Source organism: Patagioenas fasciata, chromosome 23, assembly GCF_037038585.1.
Source record: "Patagioenas fasciata isolate bPatFas1 chromosome 23, bPatFas1.hap1, whole genome shotgun sequence".
Classification (NCBI taxonomy): Eukaryota; Metazoa; Chordata; class Aves; order Columbiformes; family Columbidae; genus Patagioenas; species Patagioenas fasciata.
In genome coordinates, this window is record NC_092542.1 from 665,819 (window position 1) to 686,005 (window position 20,187).

Sequence of the window (20,187 nt, forward strand, 5' to 3'; positions counted from 1 at the left end):
CAGGATCACAAAGAGCAGGGGGAAAAAAGAACCCGGCAACAGCTCTGTCCTCCAAACGCTAAATTTGCCCTTGGATACAAAGAACAAATTGATAATTATTGTTCTAATTCTTTTCCCCGAAGGTCTGGTTAGATAATTAAATGTGTGAGCTTTCCAGAGATTGAATACCTCTATTTATAATTCGTTGCTTCCCGAAGCGTGTTGTCCTGTTGCTCGTACCTGCTCCGACTCCATCGGCGCTGCTCGCTCACCACGTGCGCTGGTCACTCTTGTTCCCGCATAAGGGGTCTCAGGAGCCCCTTTGTAATTTGTTCTGTGTTATAACAAGTAAATAAACTTGTCAGCTGGTGACCCCAAGCGTTTGGAGACAAGGGGGTGAATACAGAACCCAGCACTGGGAGAGGAGCGGGGCTGGGACGGCCCCGCGGGTGCAGAGCACGTGCGCCAGCGCCGCAGCGGGACGGGACGTCTTCTCACCGTGTCAACAGCAAACCACGCTGCCGTTTGATCCTTCGGAAGCCTCCCCGGGCTGAGCGACAGCTGGTCGGGCCTTTCCCAACCCACCTCGGCTGCCGAGGGAACCTGGTGCTGCAAACCTGTGCCGGCTCTGCCCCCCGGCACCTCCCGGCGCTCAGCACATCCCGGGGTGCGGGGAACAGCATCCCTGGGGCACACGGCTCCCTCGCCAGGGCTCCTGACGCAACAGGAACGAAGCTTTGCTGAACATGTGTTTGCTTTTCATGTTACAATAGAAGCCCCAAAGCGTGAAGCAGAACTTGCTTCAAAAACCAGGAACATAAACGCTGAAATCGCAAGCCACACATGACTCTGAATTAGGGAGAGGACAGCCCCATAAATCCCCGGGCTTAGATCTTAAAACCTGATCAGGGATATTAAAAGAAAGTAGATTTGAAAGATACGCAGGGTCCAATATTATTTAAAGCCTCATAAGTCAGTAATAACGCTCCAAAATCCACTCTAAATCTTGCCAGGAGCCGGGGAGGGCTGGTTTGACACCGGGAGCTGATGAGCTACAGTTTATGTGTTCTGGAGACGCTGCGGTGGGGAAGGGACAGACCCTGAGAAACCCCCGGTGTTTGCACCGACCGGTCACCGGCAACGTGCGGCGATGTCCCGGCAACGTGCGGTGATGTCCCGGCAACGTGCGGTGATGTCCCGGCAACGTGCGGTGATGTCCCGGCGGGGGGGCTCACAGGCAGCACCGTCAGGAAAGCCCTGGGGACCATGGGTTTGTCATCCCGGTGTCTAAAGCATGGAAGCCACACGGTTATTTAGTTCTCATCCTCCGAGCTTTACCGGTCAAAATAACAGTGACGTTTCCACCGAGAACCTCACAGCAAGCAAACTGGGGAAGCAAGACGTGACCGTGCTGGCATCGCCCATCGGCCGGGTAGGACGCAGCTGTTTGCCACCGGCAAGAAAAGCTTCTTCGGCAGCGCACGATTACACCGCGTGCCTCCCCTCACCGCGCGGGCACGCAGAGCCCTTGGCACCGCTGAACACCGATGGGTTTCCCGAAGCTGGAGCAGCAGAAGTCATTCGGCTTCGTGCCCTTGTAACCTCCTGAGCTGCTCCTTCCCCGGGGCAAGGCGGCCTGCGGGCAGCAACCGCGGGAGATGCGGGATGCACACACAGCTCCTGATTCCCGGCTGGCGAGGGTGAATTTCCCAGCTGCACCCTGAGTCCAGTCTGGTTGACCTCCCTCCCTCGCCAAAGCCGCCGCCTTGACCCCCAGGCAGCGCCGTGCTGCTCCGAAACACCCAAAACAGCCCTGTGGTGGGACCGTCGTGCCATCCCACGGAAACAACAGGAGCGCATTATCTGGCCGCCCTGCCAGCCCAAGGCGTCTCTCCTCCCGCTGACGGAGAGCGGGAGGCACCGGTGCCGCCGCGGGAGCACCGCGCCGGGGCTGCTCGCACGCGGCGCGGGACGCGGCACGGAGCCAGCCCGGCGGCTGTCAGCATCCTCACCGCCGCCACTCGCTCGTCACAACGTGGGCTGGAGATGGGAGATCTGTTTTTCCTGGTTAATAAGGTTTATTTTTGTTCTGAATGAATAATACATGATTAGTGTCAAAATAAATTACAGTCCTTCCATTATAAACCACTTTGCTGTTCTGTATCTTCTCCTCTCCCTGTCTTTCTGCTTCTTTCAACTATCTTTCTTTCTCTTCGGCTTCTTCTCTTTCTTTAAAGCTCCTTCTCCCTCTTGTCACCGTCACACCATTCATTTTCCCAGCAGCAGAGCAGAATATAAATTGGCTGCCTTAGGGCTCAGCGAAGTTAAGAGCACGTTGCGCCGGGCAGCGCGCAGATTGGTCTGAATTATGTAAGAGCAAAGCAAAAGCGCTGGGAATTCACTCGTCCGCTATAAACAATAACCATAGGAAAACCTAAATGCCGGCGTTTTCCGGGTGCGCGGGGCTGGGGGGGTTGAGGTGCCCCAGCCCACCCGTGGGTGGCGAGTTCAAGTGCACCTGTCACCGTGCCGGTGTCCTGGAGCGTGCCCCGCAGAGCCAGGGCACGGCCGAGCGGCCGGCTCCAGCATCTTTAATTTAACAGCGAATATTGTGTTTCAGGCTCCTTCCTAAGGCACCTGGAGAAGGTGACTCAGGTGAAGTGCTGCAGGCTTTGAGATTGGATTGCTGCGCCGCTTTTTATCGCTAAAGACCAAAATGGCTGTATTTTCCTTTATTCCGTCATTAGAGGAAGCAGCAGCTTCATAAAATATTTATATTTCTAAAAATAATTGATTTCCTTTTAATACCCTTGAAGCGAAACGTTACGATGGTGTAAGCATTGTCCGGGTCGTATTCCAAAGAGTGAAAACTGTAATGAAACAGCCAGCACCAGCCACTTCAGAAGGAAGACCGATGGCTTCATTTAATTACTTTATACAATGCAGGCTTTGCTTTGAAGCCTCAAACACTGAGAAAAGCTCTGGACCTGCACAGCAGCCCAGGGCCCAGGCAGCCGCAGGCCCCACCGAGGCTTTGGGGGCTCTGGGGGGCGGGATGGGGAGCAGCAGCTGCCCCGAGGTCCCCCCGTTCCCCCGGTTGGAGGGGATGTTGGCAAACGCCGTGAGAGCAGCAACAACACACGAGCACTCAGATGTAAATATTTTTGATGAAAACTAAGGAGGTGCAGTGTTTGCCTCTCCTGGTTTGCTGGGAAACGCCGATCCGCACAGGTCAGCACGGCAGAGCAGCCCCAGCCATCCCGCCCGGGGCACACGGGAACCGCAGGACGTGCAAGGCCAGCCCGGCTAAAACCAGGCGAGAGCAGCTGCACGGGCCTGGCTTTGCTCCCCATCGGCTCCCTGCGAACTCGCCACGAGCAACGCCTTTCACCCACACGTTTTCTAAACAGACGCTCAGTCACGCACCAGGGCAGCCGCCCTTGATCTGCCGTGCGCCATAAAATAAGGTGCATCGTGACCTTTCCTGAAAGAGAAAGGCGATCTCAGTTCGATAAATTCCAGGCAACAACGTGCATCTCATTCGGTTTTATTACCCTTGTCGTAAGGTTACAGAAATGCTGCTTCAGATTATTGCACTTAACCCACTGCCAGCCCCCCAGTAAATCAGCAGCCGCTGCCCTGACACAGAGCTGGGCTTAGCCAGGCAGAGTTCGGGTAGGCCAGGTTTAGGCAGGCAGGGTTCGGGCAGGCAGGGTTCAGGCAGGCAGGGTTTGGGCAGGCCAGGTTTAGGCAGGCAGGGTTCAGGCAGGCAGGGTTTAGCCAGGCAGGGTTTAGTCAGGCAGGTTTCAGGCAGGTAGGGTTTAGCTAGGCAGGGTTCAGCCAGGCAGGGTTCGGGCAGGCCAGGTTTAGTCAAGCAGGGTTTAACCAGGCAGGGTTTGGGCAGGCAGGGTTTAGCCAGGCAGGGTTCAGGTAGGCCAGGTTTAGTCAAGCAGGGTTTAACCAGGCGGGGTTTGGGCAGGCAGGGTTTAGCCAGGCAGGGTTCAGGTAGGCCAGGTTTAGTCAAGCAGGGTTTAACCAGGCAGGGTTTGGGCAGGCCAGGTTTAGCCAGGCAGGGCGACAGCGTCCATGGAGGAATCCACTATTGTTTTAACCTCACATGCAATTTCTTCCAGTAAAACTCCTTCAGGGCGTGAATATATCAGCACCGGCTGGTTTACAGGCGCGATGTTTCTGCCTTCACAAGGTACAAACCGGCCAGGGAAATATCTCCCGGGTTGATTTGTGCCAACAGCTGAGTCATTTAAATGGTAGAATTTATACAGCCAGGAACAAATTGGACACCTGTGCTGAGAAAGCTGAGTTAAAGCCAAAATAAAAATCAAACCCCAATTGTTCGGAGATGGCTCCGCTATTATGCATCAAGGGCATTGTCTTGGGCAAGACAATTCATTTTCTGAGCTCATCCTCAAGATGCCACAGGAGAAAAGCAGCATCATCTTTCTCCAGCTCTTGTCAATTGTTCAAGATGATGGCATGTACATAAAAATCCTCTGGATTCCAGCGTGTTTCAGCTTTGCTGTTTAAGAATCAGGTCTTAACAATACGGTAGGGGATAAAGGTTGAAACACGGTGTTATCTAACAGCGCTCGCTGCTGCGGCGCGGGGCGGCAGAGGCTTTGGCTGTGGACACATAATGCGGTGTCCAGACGAAGCACAAAGGGCTCGTCCGCAGCAGCGGTGCCGCGGCTGAACGGCAGCAAACTGAGACATGGGTTCTGCCGGACCACGGCGCGGTGAACTCCCCATTCCGCTGCCCGGGCTGCTCAGCACGGCTCGGCGGGGAAACGCTACCGACAGCCTTGTCAGAAGAAATAAAACATGAGGGCAAAGAGCCGAGGCCATGGGCACTGACCCCCCCGCAGCAGTGCAGTCGGTGCGAGCAGGATGGAGGGTCCCACGCGGGGCAGGGGGTGATGGGGACAGGGGGACACGGGGCATGCGGGGTCTTCTGCTTCCAACCTGCTTCGCCCAGCTGGGAGGGATTTGCGCATCCCTTTTAATCGGACTTCAAACCCAGGGTAATGACTTAAAAGTAGGCAAAGGAAGCAGCCAACAAAGGCATAAGGGCTTGTTTGATCTTTCTCTAAAAGGAGATTAGGAATCAATTCGTAATAGAAAATGTGTAAGTGACAGTGCTGGAAGGAAAAGCCAGAGAAGAGCTGGGACCAGCGGCACATGAGGGTTTGTGCTCCCAGGACGCTCTTGGCACCTCAGGGGTCATAGGAGAGGAGGAGGAGGATGAGGAGGAGGAGGAGGAGGGCAAAGCCCCAGGGCGTTGATCTGGCTGGCGGGCGCAGGGCCGGGAGGGACAGGGAGTCATTGCCCGGCTGTCCTGCCTGCACCGTCCCCTGCAGAGCGCCCCTGGCTCTGCCGTCCCACCCGAGCGCCGGCCTCGCCGCTGCCCGCGGTTACCATTTAGTGCCAGGGTTTGGAAGAATAAAATCTAAAAGTTGGCATGAGGCACGAAGCAAAGTCGCTGCCTCCAACAATAACAGTGTATTTTGGGAGCTGATTGGAATATGACCCCTCTTATGCAGCAGGTCAGCAAATAAACTGAGGGATTAATTGCTGCTGTCAATATAGATCTCAGCAGTATCCAAACATTTACAAACATGAGCTCAGCACTGCAGTGCCGATGCTGGAGCCGGCGTGACCAGGGCTGGCACCGGTCCCCTCACACTGAGCAGCGCTGGAGACGTCACCGTCTCATCCTGCTCTGCTCCCAGCCCCAGGCTCTGCACAGTGACTCCAGCTCCTTCCAGCCCTTCCCAAAGCCTGTTTTCCCAAGCTGGTTTTGGCCCTGGGTGGTGCTCAAGCCCAGTGTCCCCGGGCACATCCCCGCGCTGCACCCGCAGCTCCGCGGTGGCTGTCCCTGTGTCACCCCGCTAATCACACCGCTTGCAGACGGGGGCTGCTAATAATCCCAGCACGCTGCTTCTCACGCTCTCCTCCTCCAACGCTGCCAGCAGCCTCAGCTGCTGCCTAAGGAGCAGCAAAAGAGCAAAAATGGCTCAGCGGCGCGTTGGAGCTGGAACAGGGAACCGGCGCCGGGGGAGCGGGGGCTGGAGCCGCCGGGCGGGGCGGGGATGCTCAGCACCCCCGGCAAAGGCTCGTGTCCCCGTCCCCAGCGCCAGCCGCAGCGGTGCGGCTGCAGCCCGCAGAGGGGCTGCCGCTTTCACCAGACCGAGCACATTTACTGTTCCGCTTCGGTATTTTAATTCTGCATCTGAGATTCTACCACTAATAGAGCAAAACATTATTGAACTGGAAATGTCGCTTAATTATTTTTTAAAAAATAGGCTCTAGAAGGTCAGTAAATGGAAATACCAGTGAGCACAGAGCGCGCTGCGACTCTTACAGCAACGAATGCGTCTCAGGGCAAGTCAGCTGTGACTTGATCGGCCACCAGCCTGCAAATTATCCCTGTCCTCTGATGACCATCCTCAGGAAATCATGAGTGCTCCTGCTCCTGAAAGAGCTTCTAGATAGATATAATGACCTATTTATATTCATACATTCATCATAGAGATTATTAATGAATACGTCTTATTGGTTTTGTTAAAATCATCTGTGCTAATTTTAGGGGGGATTTTAGCAATATCACTGCATTAAGTGCAAATAACCTGGAACTAAGGGATTGTTTTTGTGAATGTGGATATTAATGCCTCTCCCGGAGATGCTCTGCGGTGGGGGGACGGAAAGCATTAATGGTCCCATTACGCTGTATTACACAAACGGCATGTTTCGCTCATGGAGGGGATTTAATGGCTTGGTGCAATAACAGTCTAAAAGCTGGCAAGGGTAAGATAATGGACTGTAAAAAATATATGTTTATTGACACTTTTCCCTCATTGTTTGGATTTCTGCAGGGCTGAACCTCCCGGGCGAGCCACGCGGTGCTGCGCAGGACGGTGCCCGTGTGGGACGAGAGCCGGGTTTGGTGGCCGGGGCGGGAGGGAGGGGACCTGGCCCATGGTCCCTCCAGGCGGCACTTGGCCACAGTCTGGCTGGGAAATGGAAAAAAACCCCTGTAGTGCTGAGTGATGTGACAAGATAAGACCCCCCTGCGTGGGGAGTGATGCGCCCCACGAGCCGGGGGACACGGCTCTGTCCCCTGTGCCAGCGCCAGGTGCTGGGGGTGTGAGGATGCAGGGATGCAAGGATGTGAGGCTGTGAGGATGTGAGGATGTGAGGATGCGAGGATGTGAGGATGTGAGGATGTGGGGATGCGAGGATGTGAGGATGTGAGGATGTGAGGATGCAAGGATGCTCGCCCGTGTCCCGCAGGAGGGACAGGTCCTGACCCCGCTGTCTGTTCGCCATGGGGGTGAGAGGCAGCTCCAGTGAACGCCGAGCTCCCCTGCACCAGCCTGTGAGCGCCGTCTGGCACCGAGGAGAGGCAGCCCTCGGAAATGTGTCAAATTAGCGTTCCAGCACAGTGCGCAGCCCTTAAATATAAACCTGGTGAAGAGAGGCTGACAGCGCTGTCTGTCTCCCGGTCCTCAGAGTCATTTGATCATCTCCCTAACAAAACACTGAGCCCTCCCAAAGACACACTGCTGCAGGCTAAGAAATAAAATCCCCACTAAAGATGCCACGATCTGGCATTATATCATCTCTCATTACACAATGAGATGGCACATTTTGGCCCCTGAAGTCTAAGATGCATTTGTCAGACGTATTCACGATGTATTTTTGTTTGACGTGTTCGCGCCTGGGCTGCATCCCCGCGGAGATGGGGCCCCGTCCCCAGGGCGGCTGTGCTGGTCCCAGCGCCGTGAGCTGGGCTGGGACACCCCAGAGCTGGGCAGACACCCCAGAGCTGGGCAGACACCCCAGAGCTGGACAGACACCCCAGAGCTGGGCAGACACCCCAGAGCCGGACACCACCCGCATGTCCCCCCGCTGCTCCCCGTGTGTTTCGGGCTGTGCGAAGGCGCTGGAGCGGGCACCGCTGCACGGCTGATTTTCTAACCCGGCCAGGGAGTCCAACAGCGGTGACATCCAACAGCGGACACAGGTTTGTTCATCTTCAGCTTCTAAACACGGGGTTATAAGGGAAAGAAATGGCTTGGCTGCTTCCCCGAGCAGTAGCAGCTGGGCAAGAAAATGCTCTTGCAGCCCAGGGCTGTGCGGTGCAAACCAAACTGGGGCGTGGGACGTGTCTGCGGAGAGCGAGGCCGCCAGCGATCCGGCACTTGTGATAACTGTTCTGCTTGGAATCCTCTGCACTGGTAATTATTACTCTCCTAATTTCATTATTCATTATTGTGATAGGTAGCTTCACCTCTATTTCTCTCTGTCACACAAACCTCTTATTAGCATTCCCTGCAATTAAATTATTCCCCGTCCTACAGCTGAGATGAGCCAAGAGCGGGCTGGTGCGCAGACCATCGTGTTACAGGTGATTTCTGCAGCTCCTGCCGTCTGCGCACGCTGTGAGACCACAACCGGTGTCACCGGAGGGTGGTGCTGGGCAGCTTCCCCATGGGCTGAGGGACGCGTGTCCCTGCCTGGGGGGCACGGCCGGGGCCCAGCAGAGACGTCCCCGTCACCTCCCGCCCCACGATTGTCACGCAGGTCTCTCCAGACCTCACAAAGCTGTTCGACGAGGGCTGTTTGATCTGCTTCCAAGAATAAAAAATAAAAAGGAAAACTTCCACTTAGCCTTTCTTACGATCCATAAAGTGCTGCTGGAGGCAGAGACAGCTGCTGGTATAAAAAAGTTACAGTTGGTAAAGAGAACTTATTGCGGTTGTACGGGGTGGCTGTGACTGTGCAAGCGCCAGGCTGCTAATGCAGAAATAAAGCACCGTGGCTGCTGCATTCCCAGGTTGTCACCTTGTGCACAGGCCAGGGACACTGAGTGGGCAGGAGAGGGTTAACGGAGGTACCAGAGCACCTCGGGTGCAAGGAATCACCTAATTACCCTCAGGTGCAAAACTACAAAAGCTGCAGGGGGAGGGAGGGCCCTAGAGCTCCTTGTCCCAGGGCTGGAGGCTGATGGAGTCCTGGAGGTGAGGCTGGGCTGGGGCAGCTGGGTGATGTGTGGCTCTAAAAGTTGGTCCCTGCAACCCCCCCCATTCAAATCAGCAAAGCCAGAAGCCCCAAATCCTTGTTCATGATCCATCATTTTGTTTTGCCTCCTGGAAACTGAAGAGGGGCAGGCGTACGGTGGGAGGAGGGAGGGGGTGCGTGGAAGACTAATTGCAGCTCCACTGGGGACTGTGGGTGCTGCAGGCATTTGAGATGGAAGAAAAAGTAATTTTCAACTGCAAATTGGTAACTGGATCTTTAATGCCAGCTTTGCAGTGCCAGTAAACACCGCAACCTGTTGTGACGCCTCGTCTCGCAGCACTGGGCTGTGCCCACGCGGCAGCCAGGACGGTGCCCCCGCCGCGGCTCCCGTGATCCGCAGAGGGCTCGTGGTGCTCCTGCGGGGCTCCTGCAACTGTTTGAGAGCAGCGCTTAAAGAGAGCGGTTGCCATGGCAACTGCCACCCGGGTTTTTGGTGCGGGAGATGCTGGCGCAGCGGTCGCGCTCCTCTGCCCGCTCTGCTCGCGGGGCACATCAGAGGGTCCTGCAGCCCCAGAGGGTCCCCAGCTCTGCTTTCCTCTGGCGAACACCTGCTTCCAGCTCCCAGTGACCAGCGGAGCGGGCAGCAGCTCATGCAATTAGTTCAGCAGGGCCTTCTGCGCTGGCCAAGAGCAGCCGGGTGCAGGGACGAGCAGGAGTCATCGGGGAGGTGACTCTTCATCTCCCACAGAGAATCACCTTGCGTGCTGTCCTAACAGCTTAGTGGCTAACTAGGGCTAGATCTTTGTAGTAATAAAAGCAGCCCCTTGCTGGGTGGAGTTTTTGGCATTTCATCTTGGTTCCAAAATGAATAATTTATACTAAGCCTTTATTGGAGCCCAGAGTTATACAATAAATGTTCCATGCAAACACGCTCACATATTTCAATGTTAATATCTCTCCAGTGACTTTCCCTGGCAGGCTGAGCCGGTCTGGGATTGCCACATTGCTTATTTACGTAAAATATCATAATCTCACTTTTATTTGCATTTCTGAAGTGCCATTAGGGTGATTTGGAGCATATGAGCCCAGCCAATCGATTGCAGCTGCCGTTCCTGGTCCAGGGTGGGAAATGACTTTTGGGACTCAGGGGTGAGATGTGGCCAAGAGCAGAGATGCTGTTTGGTGGCAGTTGGGTGCTGTGGGAGCACGGAGCCTGGGGGGTCCACACTGGGGTGCGGTGACGAGCGTTTGGGTGTTTGCAAGGGGTGAGGTGTCTGTGTGGGGCTGAGCAGATGGGGATGGAACAGCCGGTGTCACTGGGAGCTGCTGAGCCACAACCACAGCCCATCCTCCTGTCTGGCTTTGGGCAGCAAAGCCTTGGAGGTGGTTTAAATCCAAGGCAGTTTAAATCCAGGGTGGCTCTTGCAGGAGGGTGGCAGCTTTGGGCAGGGATAGCAGGGCTGCAGCCCCACCCCAAACCAGCCTGCTCGTTAGGGGTTTCTTCCCTTCTCAGTTATGTGAAATTGTACCCATCTAAAGTGATTTCATTGCTTAAATCCCAATTGTAGCCTCCAGAGACTAATTACCTTCTTCCTGCTTTTGCATCGTTTACATTCAAGTCAGTTTAAGGGCAATGTGATGTTTTGGAAGGAGATGCGAGACTGAAAGGCAAAAAGCTCCGAAGAAGCACAGGGTTTGGCAGAAAGCTGTGAGAACAGGCGTGTGGCGAACGCAGCCGTTCGAGGTGGGTCCGATCCCCCTTCCCCGTGGGACGGGGGTGACAGAGGGTCCATGTCCCGTGGACGAGCACTTGCCGGTGTCTCACCCACAGGAGTCTCCAGTGGGAGCAGGGCCGTGTGGCCGTGCTCCTGCATCCCTCCGTCCCTCAGCTGGGCGATGCTCGGCCTGTCTGCATCCAGCTGCCTGGCTCCCGTTCAGATCCGTGCTGCTCGCAGAGAGGCAGCTTGGAGACAGGCAGAAACGATTGCTGAGTGGTTCTCTGTGCGTTGTTGTCTTCAGCTAAGAGAGCTGCTGCTGCTGGGGCTTTCTGATGTTCTTTGTGTGGTTTGAGGCTTGTTTTAATGCTCAGGATTGTGCAGGTCTCAGGGCTGGAGAGGAGGGAATGGTCTCCTCGCAGCCAGGATGCCTGTTGACATGTCCTCTGCTTTGCTCTGCTCCAAAGCAGGACACAGAAGCGACTTTCCAGACCTCTGTGCCTGCTGCTCAGCCCTCCCAGCTTCGGCATTTCAAGCACGTTCTCATCTGGTTTTCTTCTGTCCCTGCAAACTCCACCTGGAGCTGATGATCCAGTTCAGCTCATGTGGCCGGGAGTCACAGCTCCGCAGGTGGAAGGTGGCTGGGGCGTCCCCTGGCTGGGATGTCCCCTGTGCCATGGTCGGGGCGTCCCCTGGCTGGGATGTCCCCTGTGCCGTGGCCGGGGCGTCCCCTGGCTGGGATGTCCCCTGTGCCATGGCCGGTGGCCAGCAGCCCTCCCAGGACGCAGAGCAGCTGGTGCTCCCTGCTGGTTACAGCAGCTCTCTGGGGAATAAGGACTTAAAATGTCACAGGTGAGCTCAGCAGTTTCCCATGAAAAGCAGTAGCAGTTGTTTGAGAAAATTAATTGAATTTATTTGACAAATACTTGCAGATCTAGGGAGCAAGTGCACATACGCCAGGCAGAATTCTTTCAAAGGAAGCCTATTGTGGCTGCTGTCGCTTGTTCTGCTCCTTTTTCATGTTCTCTTCCTTTTGAAACCGATATGAGGTGGAGAGCTGGTGAAAGAGGACTTCGTTTCAGCAAACTCGGCAGCACCCGGCGCGTTCTGGAGATCTCGATGGGCAGCGTTGTCTGGCCCCGCCGCTGGCTGGGCCGATTTAGCACAGAGCCAGTGGGCTGCCTTGATAGGAGCGCTGTGATTTCAGGAGAGCCGTGCATTTAGATTCCCCTGTAATTGCCATAGCACACCTTCGTGCCGCTGCTGCAGCAAGCAAACGGTCCCCCCAGCACACTGGGGACTTGGCAAAGATGCTGGCACAAACAGGATAATGAATGTTAGATAACTTGTGTGTTTCACAGGCTGAGCTTGAATATTGAAAGAGCAGCATCCCTGCATCAGAGAGGGGCTTGAAACGCTCTTAAATCTGGGGAATGTTTTCTCCTCCGCGCGCGGGGATTTGCATGGGGACCTCACGTCAGCGTTAATGGGCTTTGTGAGTTTGGAACGTATCTTAATGCGCCGCATCCCCCATAGCTCTTGTCTAAGTAAAATGAGTTTGAATTTTTCATCTTAATCACAGGCTTGTGATCTGGAATAGACATTCGTGTACTGAAAAGCATCCGCTGTTAGACCCATTCCTCAGGGTACAGGATGACAAAGACACGTCCCCGGCCTCTGCCTCCCGTGCGCTGGATGGGGGGAGCTCAGTTGTGTTTGCATTTCAGGGGCCAGAAAATCTCAGAAAGACCCCCCTTCTATGGGCAGGTACCTCCCTGTACCCCCAGAGCGGCTCCCCCACCCACGCTTAACACCAGCCAATGGTTCTGGTATTGCTGCTATCCTGCAAATGCACAAACACTCCTTAAAGTTGCTGCTGTAGTGGAATGAAAAGTTATCTCTAACCCTGCAGGGATTTGCCAAAGATGCTGGCACAAAAATAGTTTGTAATGAGCTCTAAGACATTAATGAAGAGAAGTATAATTATTATTACTGAGTTCAATTACAGCCCCTGGATTACAAATATTCTCCCACAATCCCTCAAGAAAGAAATGCATCTTGTCTCTGCAATTAAATAAACTGCATATCAAGGGGAGGGAAGCGGATTAAACTACAGAAGGAAGAATTGCTTCAACTTGACAGCGGTGGCCCCTCTCCTCCCGCGACCGGCAGCCGGTGCTTTGAGGAGCGATCCCTGCTCAGCACCGCGCCATGCCCATGAAGATATTCTTTGGGAAACCGCTGCTTGGCTCCCTTCCAAAGTCCTGGGCATGTAATGCAGCAGCTGCCATGTTAGTAGAGTCTAATAAACTCCTTTCTGAAATATTTCTGGATGTGTGCACCTGTACGTTTCTGTTTCCCAAAGATGCAACCCAGGCACTTCTTCGGGGGTTTTTCCTTCCCTGGTTACTGAGCGTAGAGAGAAAATTGAGGAATTTGCGTGTTTCCAGCGAAGGAGCGTGACCGAAAGCACTGAGCGGTGAGAAATGTGTAGCTGCAAATGCAGAGCGTTGCCACGGGTCAAGTGCTGGGGAAGCTGCTCGTGCAGTGCAGGGAGCTCGACCTTGACTACGCAGCAGAAATGTCAGACAGCGGTAAAAACACCGCGTTCCCTGGGGAGCAGCGAGATCCGGGGCTGGAGTGGCTGCTGATGTGTCTCTGGGCTTCGTGGCCGGAGCAGCTCGTCTCTGGGGACGATGGGGGCACCGCGCTTCTGTCACCTGCGGCAAGAACCCCATTGCTGAGAGGGTCACCCTGGCATGGGTGCTGGTGGCGAAGAACCAGGTCCCAGCCAGGGTCAGGGCACTGGTGCAGAGGAGTCTGCGGGTGCCCGGGAGATGGGCCGAGGGGCTGCAGAACCGCGTGGGAAGGAGCCGCGTTGCCTCCCGCATCCCAGCATGGGGTGCTCCAAACTGCTCAGCGCGGGGAGTTCAGTGTGGCTCTACCGCTGGCTGCTTTTAACCCTGAATTCTACCCCAAAACACTCCTGGCATCAAACCCCACTGAGTTCAGCACGGGAGCAGAAGCCCTTGGTGATGTTGTGGCTGTTTTTCTGCAGGACATAAAGAAGCAATGAGGATCCTTGGCAAGCGTTTGGCCGTGGATGGAGCCCGTGATGGCAGCGGCGCGGGGTAAGACACCAGCTGCCGTTCTGAGCGCCGCCGAGGAACTTGGCTGCTTTTCCTATTAAGCAGGATGACAAAATCACCGCCACGCATATTGTAGTAGCTTCTCCTCAAACATCGCTATTGTCTGCAGACAGAGCGCTCGCTCTGCCTGCGCTCGTCGGCCCTGGAAATGACAGAGCTAACGCTTGTTTAAGTTCTCTCAGAACCCGCTATCTGAATACATTCCTTGTGCAGCCTGATCGTTTGTTAAATCTTTCCTACCTAACCTGGTTTACACGCTGTTTCAGGGCTCGCTTTTGATCACACTGGCTGTAGGACGCTTGTTCCTCCTGTGAACCCTGCTTCTTTGTTCCTGTGAGTGTGCTACCCGTGGGGAAACCTTTGTCCAAATAATCTCAGAGTCCCCAAAGAGCAAGAGCTGCTGGCTCTGCTTTCTAGTTGAAGTGACAGCAAGGAATATATAGATTTATTCTTCTATTCATCGGTGGCTTTCTATTCGTGTGTCCTCACGGCAAATCAAAGTGTCAAAATAACATCCCCGGTTTGCCAGCCACAGCTTCTGGCCACCAGACGGACATCTGAGGAACAGATATTTTTAGCTGAAAAGCAGAACCAGCAAGGGTTATTTAGTGAAGAAGACCCAAGACACGCGGTAAGAAGGAACTAACGCACAAACTTTCAGCAGAATCGGAGAGGACCGGAATTACAAGGCTGCCCCCGGGCCGCTGCATCCCTGTGTGTGCCGGGAGCTCCGGTCCTGCCGTGTCCCACAGCAGAGCCACAGGGAGCTCCCAACGCCCGCCTGGGGACGCTCCTTGCAGGGACGGCTCAGCTTTCCTGCTGGGCGCTTGGCACGATGTGCTCAGACACCAGTGGCCACTTGAGGACACAGTGTGCATCACCAGACCTGCCCCGGGTGAGGAGGGAGGGACAGGACCTGCGGCAGTCCAGTTTCCAGCTCTACGACAGCTTTTGTGTTACTGCAACGCTTCTAAGCTTTTCTTTCTAGGTTTTATCTAATTGTGACTCTGTTCAAGCGTTGAGCACAATCAGCGCACACAGAAAAGAGCCCCGGAAACGCACTGCTTGTGCGGGAGCTCTCAGCCGAAGCCTCTGTTCACTTACATGATGAATCTTTGTCCGACGTGCAGCCGTTGCACACCAGGACGGGGTCTGGACACTCACACCATGTTTGGTTTCCAGCATGTGAGTGGGTGCATGGCAAGGCACCCAGCCGACCCCGCACAGCGGCGGGAGATGACTTCGGTGCTGTGACATTGTGTAGCAGAGCTGCTCCTGCAGGGAAACCGCTTCAAAAGCGTTGGTACACAGGCGATCCACCAGTGACTTCTTGATGGAGGCACGCTTGCATGTCGAAAATACTTAAACAGGTTGTAATGAAGATCTGGCTTCATCACTGGAGCCTCGCAGGGCTGATAACCGAATTGCTCCTGTTGCGCTGGGGTCCCCAGTTGGAATGAATGTGCAAATGCGCAGCACTCCAGGCCGCCGGAGCAGTTGTCTTAGCGTGGATCCTGCCAATGGTACAATATTGCTTGCTGTTGCATGAACGGAACATGTCTCCTCTGATTGTTTTTTCCTGCTCTTTTGAGATAGATGCTGTCTGAGGATCCCCACTGGTGGAAGGTCTTCTCCGAGGAACAGTTACAGCTCTTTACATGTAACCTCTGGCACTGGTAATGGAAGGGGAAAAAAACAAGTCTGAGTGCTTTTTGGATGAAGCTTGCTCCTTCTCTGGAAGGAGCCTGTGAGACCTGACAAGGGACTGGCTTCAGTGGCCTGTCCCACACTCCTCTCTAGGGCATTTCAGCTGTAATTACCCTTTTTAAATTTGGGGAGCTATTGAGCTGTGGTAATGTCCCTGGGATGGCATAAGCTCCCACTCCTGTAGGACAGCAGGGAAAAAGGTGCCTCTCAGGCGGTTTGCTCTGCTGAGGAGGTGCCACCGGGCCTGTCTCGGAGCAGTGACCACCTTTGCTGGGACCGGCTCTGTCCCTGGGGACATCATTTGCTGCCCAGCAACTGGGGACTCTCAGGAGCCAAGAATTAGGTTGTTGAGGCTTTATAAACTTTATGCACGGAATTATGACAAGATAAGTGATGGAAAATGAGCAAGAGTTAATTATATGATAGAAGGAGAGTGCCACTGTGTAGCAATGATTTGAAAGGCAAATAGAAATATTTATAGGCTCAGGACTGCAAAAGTTGCCACGGTGCCGTGACACGAGATGTGCTGCGGATTGACAGGACGGAGCTCTGACGCTCACGTGGGCTCTGCTGACAGGCGAGCCTCATCTCAAGCTGCCCTCAAAGCGACGCGCTAATGTCATGAAACCAGGTAAAAACGTGTAAAATCAGAATGTAACATATCCTGGCGATCTTCTGTTTCCAGTCCCTCTGCAGAGTTCGGTCTCTGCATCGCTCGCTGGTGACCCGAGCAGCCGGGAGGCCTTGCAGAGGTGTCCCCCCCATCGCAGTGTCCGCAGCTTGGGGTGTCCCTTCCAGGGCAGGCTGCTCACAGCTGCCGGGCTCCGTCGCCTCTGGGCAGCGCTCGCTGCTGCCTTGTGAGCCTGGGTTCCGGGGTGTGAAGATGTTCAGACGTCTGAGAGCAGCCACCCCCAAGTCACAGGGATGCTCCCCAGCTTTCCCATGTAGCTCCCAGGGTCACCCGGTGTTTGGGAGCACTCGGGAAGCAGAACAAATCCTGCAGACCTGGCCCATGCTATTCCTGCATTGACCAGCTCTGGGGGAGCAGCAAGGCTCTGCTATTACCTGCAGACAATAGAGGGAGGAAGATAATTCATCCCCATCCCCAAAGCAATCTCTGCAGGTGGGTTTTGAAACAGGTTTCCAACCGTCTCCCTTTGGAGACTACTGAGCAGCCTTTAAAGAATCCTTTGTATTTTTAGCAGCAACATAATAGTGATGGAAATTCAATAAACTTCACCATCAAATATTTATCCCATTACACTGGCTCAAGTAATTTAAGCTGCTGAAATCAACATTGTGGTTTTATTTTTAATGAGCCTTGTGTAAAACAGCATCCTCTATCATTGTCAGGTGTGTATGGAAGAGAGTCGCATTTACTCAAAGCATTTTTAATCTTCCCAAAGAAACAATGTTAAATAATGTAGAACATTTACCAAAATGTTACCTGTCACTGGTAGAAAATCTAGTTTACGGCTAGGCAAGCCTGATGTTTGCTGGGGCTTAGGATGGAGGAACAGCATCTCTGGTTTTTTGGTGTTTTTTAAATCAAATTTGCCCAGAGAGGTGGTGGTGGATGAACCACCCCGGGTTATCCCTGGCTGGGCTGGCCGGGGCTCTGAGCAACCTGAGCTGTGAAGATGGCCCTTCCATGGCACGGGGGGAGCTGGGGAGGTCCCTTCAACACAAACTGCCCTGTGGTTGTATGAAACGGGGAGAAGCTGCTTGTTACAGAGCCCGTGGGGAGCAGCGACTCTCAGAGCTGCTGAACTCAACAGCTCCTGCGGTTCCCTGCACAGAAAATGGGAAAAAAAGGGGCATCTGGGCTTCCCACAGGAGGGCACCGAGCGCCGTGCGTCCCGTCCCCCACCCACGCGTGGCCGCGGGCGCCGCATCCCCGGTCCCACACTGACCCCCCGCGTCAGCCCGAGCTGAGCGGGACCGGAGCCGCAGCCACCGGCCAGTCTGATGTAAATTAAACCACCCCCCCGCAGCAAGGGGAAGAGAAGCAAGCGGGGGGAGGAGGCTGCTTGTTTGCACGGCTGCAGCTAAAGCAGCTATTAAATTAAGCCAGGAAAAGGTTCCTGCGCGCTGCCGTTCTGCGTTTTAACGGCAGGGCTACGTTGCCACGGTCCGTGTAATCAGATTCCTGGAGCCCTGGTAATGATTTGCTCTCAGTGGGATGCTTTGTGCTGGGAAAGAGCCCCTTGCATTTTGTGGAACCCTTTAAAAAATCAGCGCCGCTCAAAGCAATTAAGGTCTTTGCAAGGGCAGGAAACCTTGGGCAAATCGGGTGCCCTGAATTCATTGCTTGGTGTTTGCAGAGTGCTTTGGGAAGGATTTGCCGTGTAAGCACTGGAGACTGTTACAAAAACGGGGTATGTGCACCCAGACAAGAATTACAATATCCAACTCCACACGGGTTCTCTCATGTCCCGAATTTTTTTTCATTAATTAATGGATTTCATAGTTTTTATCTTTGTTGCTCTTTCTTGCAAAGCCTATGTACTCTGCTCAGCTGTGTTAATTAATTTCTTCAGATACTGGCTTTCCACCCTTGGTTCTTGATAAGAGTCTAGAAAGAAATCCAAAATAAGAGTCAGAGCGATTTCTCACAAGGCAAGCACAAAGTTCCATTGTCTATCATACACTCCCTGTTATCTCTGTGCCAGGGCTGTCCAGTTCCTGGTGTGAATGCTCCTGAGTAATGAAAATGAAGCTCTAATTCAATTTGAGGGGTGCAAAGGTGCTCAGGGCAGCTGCATCAGAGGGTTACAGACCCTCTTGAATGTTTGGGCTCTAGCTGGGGTATCAACCCATCAGAAATTCGTCCGGGAGAGAGTTCTGGGAGCCCAAACTCAGCAGCTCAGTATTGACTGTCCTTACCTGAGCTGGCATGACAACATCATTTAAAGGGGGAGAACAACAACTAAAAAGCTGTGACTTCAAGTGTGTACTGCGGATTCGTGCTCTGGTGCTCAGCGGGCCTGGGAGGGAGGGAAGGTGCCCGTGCCAGTCACTGGGCAGCGGATCCTCCTCCTGCGTCTGCCCAGATGCTGCTAATGAGGAAGAATTTCAGCCACCTGAACTAAAAATAACTTTTGCGTAGCAGGAAAAGAGCAGGCAGTGCTCCTGCTGGCTGCCTCTTCGCTTCCACAGACCTCCCGTTCAGCACTTAACAGCCAGGATGTTTACAGGCAACAGTTTTTTTTGGCTGCTGTCCCTAGTATGTCACTAATGTTTAGCCAAATGAACCGGGAGGATTATAACAGACAGGGACACTGGTGCAAGTGACAGGCGCGGAGACAAGTGCTGCAAGAAGCTCATTTACACATCGAGTTTCGCAGCCCCAGCCTCCCTTCCTGCTCAATAAGCTCCTCAGCTGCTGCTCCGTGCCCCCGGCCAGCTTGCAGAAAAAGGAGGCGGATCACTAGTTCTGCTATTTGTTTTTTCCTGCCTGCTTAGACAACGGATTCTAATAAAAACCACTTTTCAATGGTGTTGAAAATAAGTCGTCTTTTACGTGGCAATGTGAATTTAGTGTCAATAGTTTGGGCTGCTCTGATTCTCTTTAAGGGCTGCTCGTGGTCCCCACGCAGCGTTTCCAGCCGCTCGGGAGCTGCTGCGGGCTGTGGGTGATCGCGGGGGATCCGCACCCTCGCCTGCACCCCTGGGTGCTCTGCACCGCACAGCACCTCTGTTCTCAGAGAGACAGCGGCCGTACATCAGAAAATGCAACATCTGTGGGTGGGAAATTGCCACCATTTGCCCGCAAAGTGCTGTGGTTATAGGGGGGAACGCAGTGGCCGGGACACAAGAGCTTGGTGAGGGAGCCCTGGCACCCTGGCATGCAAGAAACATACAGCGCTGTGAGAAGTATTTATTGAAATTGTCTAAGTTATCTTTTTCTTACTGTTCGCAGCCCACTGAGGAAACTAAAGCAACCACCGAGTTTTCCAGCTGCAGAAACGCTGCTCTTCAGCCAGTCCTGGTCCTCTTCTGTTTATGAGACACTAAAAGTTTTCACTGCCCAATAAAAACAGCCATTTGTATTCGGTGGCCGCAAGCAACAGCGCGGTGAGAGAGCGGAGCAAGTCGGAGCTTTCGGAGGAGAATATGAATGATCGCAGCCGAAGAACAAAGCTCAGAGGAGCCCTGAGCACCAGAGGAGCTGCAGAACGTCTCACACGTCTCTGAACTGCCGCGGCTTACCGGGGACGCTTTCTGCTTTTGAGCAAAAGTGTCGTACCTGAACGTTCCCATAGGTACATTCGTGCCGCTTACTTCTGCAATTTAAATTGTTCCTCGTGTTTTTTAAGCTGAGGATGAACGGACAAGCATTTTATCAGCTAAGTTGGACTGAGGAGCACAGGTAATATCCTCAAACCACGGAGACTCGCGGTACAGCTCTGCACTGAGCCAGAACATTAAAGGCTGCCATAAAATCCAAGCTCCTGTGCCCTCAGCCGGACAGAATTATAAAAATCCCCACAGCGTGCTCAAAGCACTGCATTAACAGAAGGGCGAGCTGTAGTTTAAGGTGATGGATGGAGCCCCCGGGCCGCGCTGCGGCCGCTGCCGGCCCGGCCTGCGCGTCC